Source organism: Sinocyclocheilus rhinocerous, unplaced genomic scaffold (genome assembly GCF_001515625.1).
Source record: "Sinocyclocheilus rhinocerous isolate Xijiao unplaced genomic scaffold, SAMN03320098_v1.1 scaffold55, whole genome shotgun sequence".
Taxonomy (NCBI): domain Eukaryota; kingdom Metazoa; phylum Chordata; class Actinopteri; order Cypriniformes; family Cyprinidae; genus Sinocyclocheilus; species Sinocyclocheilus rhinocerous.
The window spans coordinates 1030721-1042744 of record NW_015647461.1 but is presented as its reverse complement, the minus strand read 5'-3'; the positions used below and the strand labels follow the sequence as shown (position 1 = coordinate 1042744).

Genomic DNA, 12024 nt, shown 5'->3' with positions numbered 1-12024 from the left:
CGGTTGTCAGTCAGAATGACAGTTCTTGCGTGAACATAGGCCTATATATACCCAAGCCAATTTATTATTCCTTCCTTTTTGTCTTAGTGTTTAAAATATTTATTTTGAAACGAATTAATTAATTACTTAATTAAACAAACAGACTTACTGGGCAAGCAGGGTAGGCTGTGACAGCCGTCATATCATCCCCTGCCATGCCCAACTGATGCAAAGAATATAATTTATATCTACACAGAAGACAGCCCTGTCTAGACTCTGCCCCGGTATGAGTTGTGTCGAGCTATTCATTAGTCTGTTTGTTTTTTGGGAAAAAAAACGAATAAATGAAAAAGGAGCCGTTTTTTCATTTTTATACTTTCAATATGAAATAAAAAAACGTATGATACACGGATTTATTAGCATGATGTAATGCATTTTTATTTGCTTCACCTTGCAGAGATGGACTCGTTCAAGGTCCTAAATTATGTTATGTCTGTCTGGAAACCTAGATGTATTAATCCACCTTGGTGTAAAAAAATTTAACTTGCTATTTGCATGATATATGGCATCTTCAATCAGTGTTAACCATATTTATATGTCACAGCTGAATGCATCAAATGGCGCATGCTGTGTGGCTTCCTTGATCTTAAAAGAAGGAAAATAATTGCCAAGAGTCTTAGGTAATCTGAAGCCACTGGCTGTTAGATTTATAGACCATGATTTGAAATCATGGATCGACCTAATGAGAAAGCGAAATACATACAGATCTGCGGTTTGAATCAAAAATAATTTATGAGCATGAAACTCATGGGAAGTTTGATTTAACTGGAAAAAATGCAAAGCAGTTGATCGCTTTTTTCCACAAAAACCTAGAGAGATAGGAAGAGCATGGCATCTGAAGAAGACAATAGTATTTCCTACAGGTCATGTGTTTTTGTTCCAGTGCTTCCACTTCTGGGCTGCCTAATTAATTATCATTTCATTAAAATATGGATAATTTTTGATGCAGCCATTAGCCAATGAAAAAAAAAAGTGTGATACAATAATGCCACTGACTCTGGCCTTTTTATATCTGGTGTAAAGGGTATTACATGCTGTATATATGTACAATGCCATTTCAAAGGCTGTGTCCACTTTAGCATTTTTTTGGGTTCATGTATTTAATTAAATTAATGCTTTTTAAATTATTTCATTATATTATAAATAGTACTTTAAATCCCATATTTTCAGTGTGGAATCTAGTGTGTACAATATGTACTGTATGTATGTATATATACAATATGTGTCTATGTGGCACATCTGTATAATATATATCCATGTTCTACCTGTTTCTGTTGATCTATTTCTGGTAAAGGCATCGCTGCAATGATGTGCCAGGCTTCCATCATTCGCCCACCAAGATCTCGAGCACAGCTAAGCCCCCACATTCACTTACCAACATACCTTATTGTGTGTGTGGCACAGGTGAAATTAGGAAGGAAATGAACTGATGTAGTTACATTATCATTTATGTAACCACCCCCCATTCATTTATCACCGTACCTTAATATGTGGCTGTGGCACAGGTGAAATTAGGAAGGAAATGAATTGATGTAGTTACATTGTCATTTGTGTAGACAATTATGGGAACTCAGCTACAAATGCAATATGCATTTAGATGTATCACAGATATCATAGTTGTATTCTCATTAACTGAACTGTATGAAGTAATATGAATAAAAACATACAAATACTAAAGTTTTAATGCAATATTGTGAAAAAAGGATTCACAATCTAAAACCAAAAATCCCAGCATGGGCTGCAAAATGACTTGTTAATTCAAGCAGTTTAAGATCAGTGGAGCTGCAGTCTTCCTGAGTGCATGCATAGCCTCACAGGTCTCACTGCAGCTTCAGCTGTTGCCATGGTGTTGCCATAGTGATCGTCAAGCAAGGACATTTCATCATGTGGCAGCACTTGTTTATTTATTTCTCATATCTGTTGAACATAGAGCTTTGTATGACGGCGTCTCTTTCATCGGGGATGATGTGCAGGTGGACTCTTGCTTTTGGGTAAACAGTAGATGAGGCGGTTGTCGCTTCATCAATCACCATCGTAATAGTCGCCCAATCACCCTCTGTGACCCTGCCCATTAACCCTATTAGATAAGCTGAGACATAAGAGAGATCCTCCTTCCTGGCATAATTTATGGCTTCAGCAAGGTCGTAGTAGATTAAAATTTCTTCTTCTTGAGGGAGCCGAGTGTTTCTCAGGCTGAGGAGATGCAGTGTTCCTGTGCGTGCTGGTCGGGGGAGGTGGAGGAGAGCAATCTGTGGGCTGTGTGTGTGTAGGAGACATTCTCCACAATGAATCATGGCAACACGAATGAACATTTTTGCTTCCCCGTTTTAAGACCATACAGATCCTGTTTCGACGTCCTCTGGCTGCGGTTTGTACGAGAGGACGCGTTTGAGGTGGTTTTGCAGAGGGCAAAGTGATTTGAGTGCTCATTAACTGATAATTTGTCATTAAGCTGGTGCTTTAATCCAAACAATGTGTTGTAGATCGATTGCAGTGGCGGCACCTCTTGACCGGATTGGTGTTAAGTGTTCTGTACAAGTGTATAATAGTGTCTCTGTGGTTACTGGCACTGATAAGCGCAGGGTTGCCACCAGCCGCATAGAATCCAGTGGAAACTGGTTTAAAAATGAAGCTTTCTAATCTACAAGCAACTCACCATGTAACGTTCAGCCTTTAGGAAAAGGAGTTAACTATCCTTATTATTAAATTCAAAAGTGGATACGTTTTAAAGGTGACATATCATGAAAATCTGACTTTTCCAGGTTATAAGTGCTATAATCAGGTCCCCCGTGCATCTACCAACCAAGGAAACTTGAAAAAGATTAATCTAGTAACTTTGTTTTGGTTAGCCTTTTTCTGCAAGGGTCTGAAAAAACGAGCGCGTCAGATTTCGCTCCCTTGGTGACGTGGCAAAGGGATCTCATTATAATATTACCGCCGACACATTCTGGGGACACCAGAGACTTATATTACATATTGTAAAAAGGGGCATAATATGTCTCCTTTAAAGCTTAAGAAGGTTGAACCTTTTTTAAAGCTGTTCAAACTTTAAAGATATAGTTCACCCCAAAATGAAAATTCTGTCACTAATTACTCACCCTCATGTCGTTCTAAACCAGTACACCAGAACACACATTAAGATATTTGTGGTGAAATTCGAGAGCTTTCTGACCCTGCATAGACAGCAATGCAACTGACATTTTTAAGGCCCAGAAAGGTAGTAAAGACATCATTAAAATAGTCCATGTGACATCAGTGGTTCAACCGCAATTAGGGCTTGGTATCGATTCAGATGTTTCGATTCGATTTCGATTCGCAAGCTCTCGATTCGATTTGATTCTCGATTTTTTTGATTACATTCAGTGAATATAGTTTTAATACAAATGCTATTGATATTTATAAAAAATGAATAGTAAACATCAGTTTACAAATGGTGAATGAATAAAAAGAAATTAAGAACCACATGCCTGTATTTTAAACCTATTATTTTTTTTGTATAGGGTCCTTTTTTAAACAATAATGGGGCCCTATAAAATGTTCTTAATTTTTCTGGTAATCAGATGAAGGCATAAAACATTCATTTAATTTATCCTAATCAAATGAAAATTATACCCTTTTATTTTTGGCAAACAAAGTGCTACACAACAGAGGTCTACTGTTAAAATTAAAAAGAAAACAGATGTGATTATTCCTTTAAAAATAAAGATTTATTAATATGTATTAGCAGTAGTAGCATTGATTCTTAAGACTGCTAAATAGTAATATATTCTGACAGTTTCTTAACGTTAAACTAAACTTTTATTTTGACGGGTTGCCGTGAAGAACTTGCAGCTGCTGTGTAGGTAGGCTAAGTGATATGACGGTAGTTTTCTCAAATGAAACGGTAAAATGCTAATGAAGTGACTCTCAGAGCAGCTGGAGATGACATTCCTGTTCATATCATATAGTGAGACGGCAGAAGCTGAAAACACCGCGTATGTGTGTAGTAAACAAAACAGTGCATCGGTGCCATCCGCCATTCATTCATTGCAGAAATCATGGCGCCTTATGCGTGATATCAAATGCTTCCGCAGATTTATAGTATTACTATAGCACTTCACCTGAGCATTGCGAATCACGCGTATGGCCATGATAAGCGCTGAATGAATGACAGGCTTTCTGTTGTAACATCGCGCAAGGTAAATAAGGGTGACATCTAGTGGAGAAGACTAATGATAAGATTCACGTTAATCAGATCTTGTTTTAAATGTGTGCTGAAATAAATAACGGAAAAGATCGATTCGCGGCTTTTGAGAATCGATATCGAATCGGCGTCATTTAAAAAAAATGATTAATCGAAAAATTTATTTTTTTGAAGTTACAATTTTTGTGTGCGAAGAAAACAAAAAATATGATTTTGTTCAACAATTTCTTCTCTTCCGTGTCAGTTTTTGATGCGCATTCGTGACAGTACTACGAAGCATGCGTGTGTTCCTCTGCTTGTAAACAAGCCACAGCGCATTTGGGTTCAACATCAGAATGCCGGCTCCTGTGTCAGCAGCACCACATGCATGCGTCGTGATACTCTCTGGAACGCACTTCAAAGACTGACTAAGAGAAGAAATTGTTAAATGAAGTCGTAATTTTTTTCTTTGCACACAAAACCTATTCTCTTAGCTTCATAAAATTACCGTTGAACCACTGATGTCACATGGACTATTTTAACAGTGTTCTTACTACCTTTCTTGGGCTTGAACGTGGTAGTTGCGTTGCGAAAGGAGTCAAATTCTCCATTCTTTTGGTTTTCAATGAGCATTCAGTGCCTGCAAGTTTGTGAATGAGTTCATTAGATTCAAAGACAGAAGCAGGCCAATGTGATGTCTATCAAGATCCTGTGTCAGTGAAAGATCGCACTGGCAATCCCGGTGAACAGCGGTCTTTATTGATTAGTCTGTTCAGAGTGAAATGCAAGCTTGTAACATAAGCTTTTGGCCTAAGTCTAGCCCTTGGCTAAACATGAACACTACTAGTGTTAAACTGAGTTTTCAAACTCAAGGATGTTCTTCAGTCTTGTTTTGTGTTATAGATCAATGCTTCAGTGTTCTACAAGGCATTAACATCCAATTTCAGCAATCCCTACTGATTTAGACATGCGATTCCGTGCCCTTTTCAATGCACTCACTGTGTCCAGTTGTACATGTGAATGTCTGTTAAGGAATCTCTATAAAGATATTTTAGTACTGGAAAAAAGCACAAACAAGCTTTAAACAATCATTTAAAGCTGATTTTTGTAATTTCTTCAATTTAAAAATTATTTTTCCTATTTTACTTAAACGTTTAATTGTCCTGAAAAGTGAAAACACTGTCTGCACCGTAATTTTTCAGTATTAAATATTTAATTGTGCATGCTCATTTCCCTCTTTTTCAAATTTAGGTTATTAAAGTTAATCTTTAAAAATAAGTAATTTCATCACTGTTAAATGTTAAATATCAAAATTAATATTCATTTTTAATACCGCACATTATGATATTGTGATCCCTAAGTGCACTTAAAATTATTTTCGTTTTAGATTTACAATTTTAGTTTTTAGTGTTTTCATTTATCTTTTATTTTATTTAGATCTCTCTTGTTTAGACTTTTAGTCTGTTGATTATCCGCCATAAAATAAAAATAATAATTGGTATTGGTCAGAATTTTAATATCATTCCATTCTGATTTTAACTTGATTTAAATTGTCTTATGCATTAGTGGACTTTAGATAAGACGCTTATGACTATATGGCGCCACACTGAGGACTGAATATTTTCACATTGATATGGATGGTTAATATGTGCCTTCTTTGCCTTCCTCCAACCTGAACATGTTTGTGTGTGTGGAGCCATCTGCTGTACAGCAGGAAGTGTGTCTGTGAATTTCATATAAAACAAATCAATATGGCCACTATCCAGACATTATATGACATTAAATCCTTTTTTTATTTTAGGTTTTTATTATTTTATTTATAAGGGTTTTCCAACCTTTTATTTTCTTATGTCCATTAGAAAACCTCAAGTACCTCTTCATCAACTCCACACCAGTAATGTGCTCCTATTAATCATTTAGCATTATCATTAATATTAATGGTTTAAAAAAGAAAATCAGCAACAATCGATAATGTGAGTGGAAAAAGCAATATATTAAGTAGCACATATTCTGCTATGAGCATCATCCACACAAAATATTTTTTTATAAAATTTGAACATACATTACTTTGTTTTCTTTCCTTTAAAAAAAACCTAACAACTTATGATTACTTATGATTTATTATTTTAATCTAAATTAATTATTTTTTAATAATAAAATATTTTAAACATATAATTTTTTACAGGTTTAAGAAAGCAATGTCCAGATTTTTCCATGTACCTCTGGTTTAAAATACAATTTTGACTGTATATAAGCTAATGCTCTCTTTTGATTAACTGTTTTCAACATTATCACTGATTGTTGTTTTTTTAGTTCATGAGATACTAAGACATATATGTTCCTTTTAGTGTCCATTCTTTGGTGGCATACTTTCAAAAGCCTCAGGCACAAGCTTTGCTTTCTCTCCATCTTTTCCTCCTCCTCCTCCTCTCTCTTTCTCACCCACAGCCCCATAAGAAACAGGACAGGGTACATTAAAAGGTGCAGTCAACAGGAAACAGTACATTCACAACCATCCAATCCTAATGCAGAAGTAGTCCCCACACTCTTCAAGCCCTGAAGCGTCTGCTTATTTAATTGGACAATATGTGAAAATGACATGTATGATTACTGCACTAATGACAGTAGGATTAAAGATGATGGTCTTATTTTATATTCTATAAGAAACTGGTTAAGAATAAGAAATAATATGCATATAGTTTGACTGCAATTTTAAGCGAATACCCTGTCATATGTCAACCTACAGCAAGTTCTATCGAAACCCCATAGGCTTTAATGAACGACCACCATCCAGCTGTCAGCACTGAAGCGCAGAATTGTGTAAAACTCTTACAGTGCAGGTACAAATGGAGATTAGTTGTGAATAGTAGTTGTAAAACAAGGTCAAAGCAGGGCTGCGCTCAACCATCATATGGTCTGATACACCACACCGGCCCGTTCGCCCGCCCCTACGCGAAGCATCTAATAGAGATTGCGTTTATCCTCTGTGACCTCTCACTTTGTGACCTGTGTTAATGCTTTGAAAAGCGAGTCAGACTACAAAAAGCCTCATGAATCTCAAACGTAGGGTGCAAATCCGCCGTTGTCCGAAGAGCGACACAAAGATCATCTGAAAGCCAATGCTGAAATCAAGAATGGAGCATTGATTATTCATGCCTGCAGAAGAGTCTGTGTGCTGTCATGTGCAGTGCCCATTGGAGCTCATTAATTGGCGAGCAAGTGCGGGGGGATGAGAGCGAGTGAGGCAGAAAGAGAGATAGACAGTGAGAGAGGTTGGCAGAAGAGTGGAGCAAGGGGAAAAGGACCAGATTTACAACCACGGTGTGTCCTCTCTCCTTCCCGATTGCTCAGCAAAGTAAGCTCATCATTCTTCAGCCTGCGTTCTCCATCATTTCACCTGCCGGTCAGTGGAAAACAATGACCACCTATTGCAACAACCATGAGTACTGCTGTGGCGCTTACATGGAATGTCGGACTGGGGTGATGGAGGTGGCCAACTGCAACCATCCCAGAATGCAACAGAGAGTCGGACACGTGCACAGTACGCTGACCCGAACGCCGAGACAGTTGGTGCAACAACCGCAATTCCATCACCATTTCCACCATCATCAGCAGCAGCAGCCGCCGCCGCCACCGCCTCACCTTTCTCAACCCACCCTGCTCAACTTCCAGCAGACTCCTCTGGAGACCCGCAGGGTTCCGCAGTACAGCTCTTGCACCCTTCCAGCCTCCACCAAGAGCAGAGGGAAGTTCACCAACCTGAGGGACAGTGTGAAAAAGAGCCCCACTAAAAGCACAGCTAAAGTCAGAGCTTCTTCCAGTGCCTTGTGGCTTGCCAATTCTTGGGGCACGTTTTCACTGGAGAAGGTATGTGGGACTGAGTCTTATTAAGAGTTGAGGGATGGTGAAGCTGAGGCACGAGGATTTGAATTTCAGCTAAGGTTACATTGGAATTCAGTTATGTTGTTTTGATGTTTATGTTGTTGTTTCTCAAGATTTGGTCAGTGTCATTTTGGTTGCCAGGGCCTTGCAAACTAATATTGGAGAAAGCGATATACAGTAATGTAAATCAGCTTCATGTGACATGTATTAAATTTAATTGACAGACATAAAAATATAAATGTGTACACTTCCATTCAAAATTTTGGGGGTCAATAAGATTTTTTTTTTTTTTAGATCATAATGTGTGTTACAACAGATTTCCATTTCAAATAGTGTACAGTACATGCTATGCTTTAGAACGTTTCTATTCATCAAAGAATCCTGAAAACAAATCACAAAGATATTAACTGAATATTAACTTTATTTCAATATAGTTGATAAAAAGACAGATTTCTTTAGCACCAAATCAGCATATTAGAACTATTTCACAATATTACAGTTATTGCTGTGCTTTTATCAAATAAATGCAGCCATTGTGAGCATAAGAGACTTCTTTAAAAAACATTGTAAAAATATTACAGACACTTACAGAACTGTGTGTGTGTGTGTGTGTGTGTGTGTGTGTGTGTGTTTTAATTGTTTGATCCAGACTGTCAAAATGCAAAAATTTAGGTCCCACTTTATGTTAGGTAACTACTATGTACTTACATTTAATTAAGCATTTGATACAATGTACTTATTGTGTTGATACATGTTTTTACATTGTACTTATATTTTTAAAAATTACACTGTTGACCCATCCCTTACAGTTTAACTTACCCTTAAACCTACCCATACCACCAAACCTGTCTCTAACCTTACCTTTATCCCACCTCAGTAGCAGCAGAAGTGTTTTGCAATACAATATGAACACAATAAGTACACTGTACTTATTTTTTTTTTATGTAAGTACATAGTAGTTTCGGCCACCTAATATAAAGTGGGACCAAAGTTGAATTTACAGTCCAAAACTGTAGTACTTTTTTTAAGAAGATGTGTCAAAATATGAAATGTTTTGGGTTATACTTTTGACACTACTTTGCTAAGTAGTGAACATGTTTAATATCTTTTATACACTTGAAAAGGAATTTTGGGATAGTGTCATGAGTATAATATTGATACATTTTATATGTACATGATAGTTTAAAATGGAGCCTGTATTGTGCGGAATTAAAGTGAAGAATGTTTGGGGTTGCTATTCATTTGAGACATTGGTGGGAGCTTTAGGCTGAACTCCAAACCAGTCTATCTGAGCAATGCTAATGATTGAGTCTAATTTTAACTCCGAGATCACAGGCCATGACTACTGTACCACTGCCATAATAGCACGCAGTGTATATGGATTCTTATGTAAGTTACACTGGTCAATTTAGGCAGGACAAAACATTGTGGTTGAATTGGTAATGCCCTCTGTGCTGTCACTCAAATGTAGCTCCATAGTACATACCACAGTCTCAAGTCTCTGCCATAACCCTGAGAGTGAGTGTTAGTGAAACAGAAACCCTTTCTAATTAGTAGTTACAGTGATGTGTCTGTTGTTGACTGAGTGAACTGGGCTGTTGTAACTGAATATACGTCTCCTTTGGCTGTGGTTGGTGCTTGGATAAGCGGCTGTGGATCAGATCGCTTTTGTTTGGGAACGCTGACACAGACGGCCTGCGTAGAGGGCCAGTTTCAGCGGATATCTCCTCACTGACAGCATGGCAATACTCACTCTTGCTCCTGTAGAGCTGGAATCTGCTGAACTCCCATAGATATGTGCTTGCGTCAGATCCTCTCCCACAACAGTGCACAGTCCACATCATGTAGGCAATGCTCTATTACAGTTTAATTTCTGAATTAATGATTAGCCATGATTTTGAAATGATTAGCCACAATTTGTGTTACTGTAAGAGTTGCTTAGACCATGGAAATATCATGGAAATTTTGTGACAAATGTTATGAAAGTTCACAAAGGCTAAGTAATGCTACAGTAGCTAACATTAGCTAGGTACATTGCTGGCTAGCTGATAATGTCAACATAAAACTGTTTACTATTTACTATCTGTAATGCATTTTCTGTAACTCTTTTCTGAGCTGGCTCACTGGTTTGGTTCAAGGCTTACAATTATTATATTTAGGATTTCTGTAAAGAAAATGAATGGGGAATATATTTCTGTATGGAGACCTGCACATAACATACAGGGGGGTTGTTTTCCCCCCTGTATGTTATGTGCAGGTCTCCATACAGAACTATATGATTCAAGGCCATAATGTGGCCTTGAATCAAGAATTTGTTGCTTGTTTACTTATCAGTTTTGATTGGATTAATATATTAGTTTTAATTAAGGTAAATTGTGACCTAAGAGGGAAATAATTAGTACAACATGGCCACAATTAAACTGAAATGAGGTACAAATTAATAACACATGGCTACAAATGAATACATCCTGGGAAAAAATTCTTAATTTGTGGACACAATATGTATTTTGTCATGTTCGGGGCTCCATTTATCTGAAATCAAAACTGTTGAAAAGTGTCACTCTTGTGGTCTGTTCTGTGTAATTGTAAAGCTGGATTGATTGGCATCATTTTTTTTTTGTGAAATTAATTTTGGGATATTATTGTGTATCTTATTTTTTTATTTTGCAAATAGTAATTAGCCACAGTTCACTTCAGTTTTGCTTAGCAGTTACAGTAGTTCAGTTGCAATGTAGTTTGAAGTCTCTCTTGCAGACACACATTTATAACCTGCAGAAATTAAAAAGACAGACTCACTAAACCTTACAGAGCTCTGATTGACATCTTGACAGCTAATTTCATATTCAAAAGGAAAAGCTAATCCTTCACAGACCTGCACAACAGGATGCCGATTGCTGGACTGGAGTTTTATTTGTAGCTCTGTTTAATCTTGAAACACTGGCCATTTTTTCATAAATAACTTAAAGGGATAATTCACTCAAAAAGGACATTTCTGCCATTAATTACTCGCCCTCATGTCGTTCCAAACCCGTAAGACCTTCGTTCATCTTCGGAACACAAATTAAGATATTTTTGATGAAATCCGAGAGCTTTCTGACCCTGCATAGACAGCAAGAGAACTACCACTGTCAAGTCCCAGAAAGGTAGTAAGGACATCCTTAACATAGTCCATGTGACATCTGTGGATCAATCGTAATGTTATGAAGCTACGAGAATACTTTTTGTACGCTAAGAAAACAAAAATAACAACAACTACCTAAAAACAAAAATTTCTTCTTCCTTTCTGGGCCTTGAATGTGGTAGTTGTGGTGCTGCCTATGGGTCAGAAAAGCTCTCAGATTTCATCAAAAATATCTTCATTTGTGTTCCGAAGATGAACGAAGGTCTTACGGGTTTGGAACGCCATGATGGTGAGTAATTAATGACAGAATTTTCATTTTTGTGTGAACTATCCCTTTAAGTCTAAAGAAAGGTTTGTCCTTCAAGTGAGTCACAAAATAGCACACATTCTGATGTTTACATTGATGGAGATTCTGTCACAATTTACACTTTTTAACACTGCATTTCTAAAACTACTGAATAATATATATATAAATAAATATATATATATATATATGTGTGTGTGTGTGTGTCAGTAATAGAGGAGTCCATTCATTTATATCTGTATATTTTAACACTGTATATTGACACAATTCGTTTTGTTTGAACTCTCAGGTGAATGGAACAGAAGCTGATTATGAATATGAAGAAATTACACTTGAACGGGTAAGATTGCTCTGACAGTGACAAGAATTACAGGCTCTTACAGTGTCAGTAAGATTTACAATATATTACACCATGTATAAAAGTATATATGTCATAATATTGTCATTTTTATTGAGTGTCTGAATAAAACTATCATAAATTGTACAATGAAAAGAGATGTAAAATGGTCATGCTCA

At 36.9% G+C, this 12024-nt stretch overlaps 1 protein-coding gene across 1 annotated transcript in view; it reads left to right on the top strand.

The window, feature by feature from the left end:
- Positions 1–12024, top strand: part of LOC107709173 (disks large homolog 1-like) — a 150847-nt gene that overhangs the window by 96518 nt on the left and 42305 nt on the right. The gene's annotated exons all lie outside the window — the stretch shown is intronic.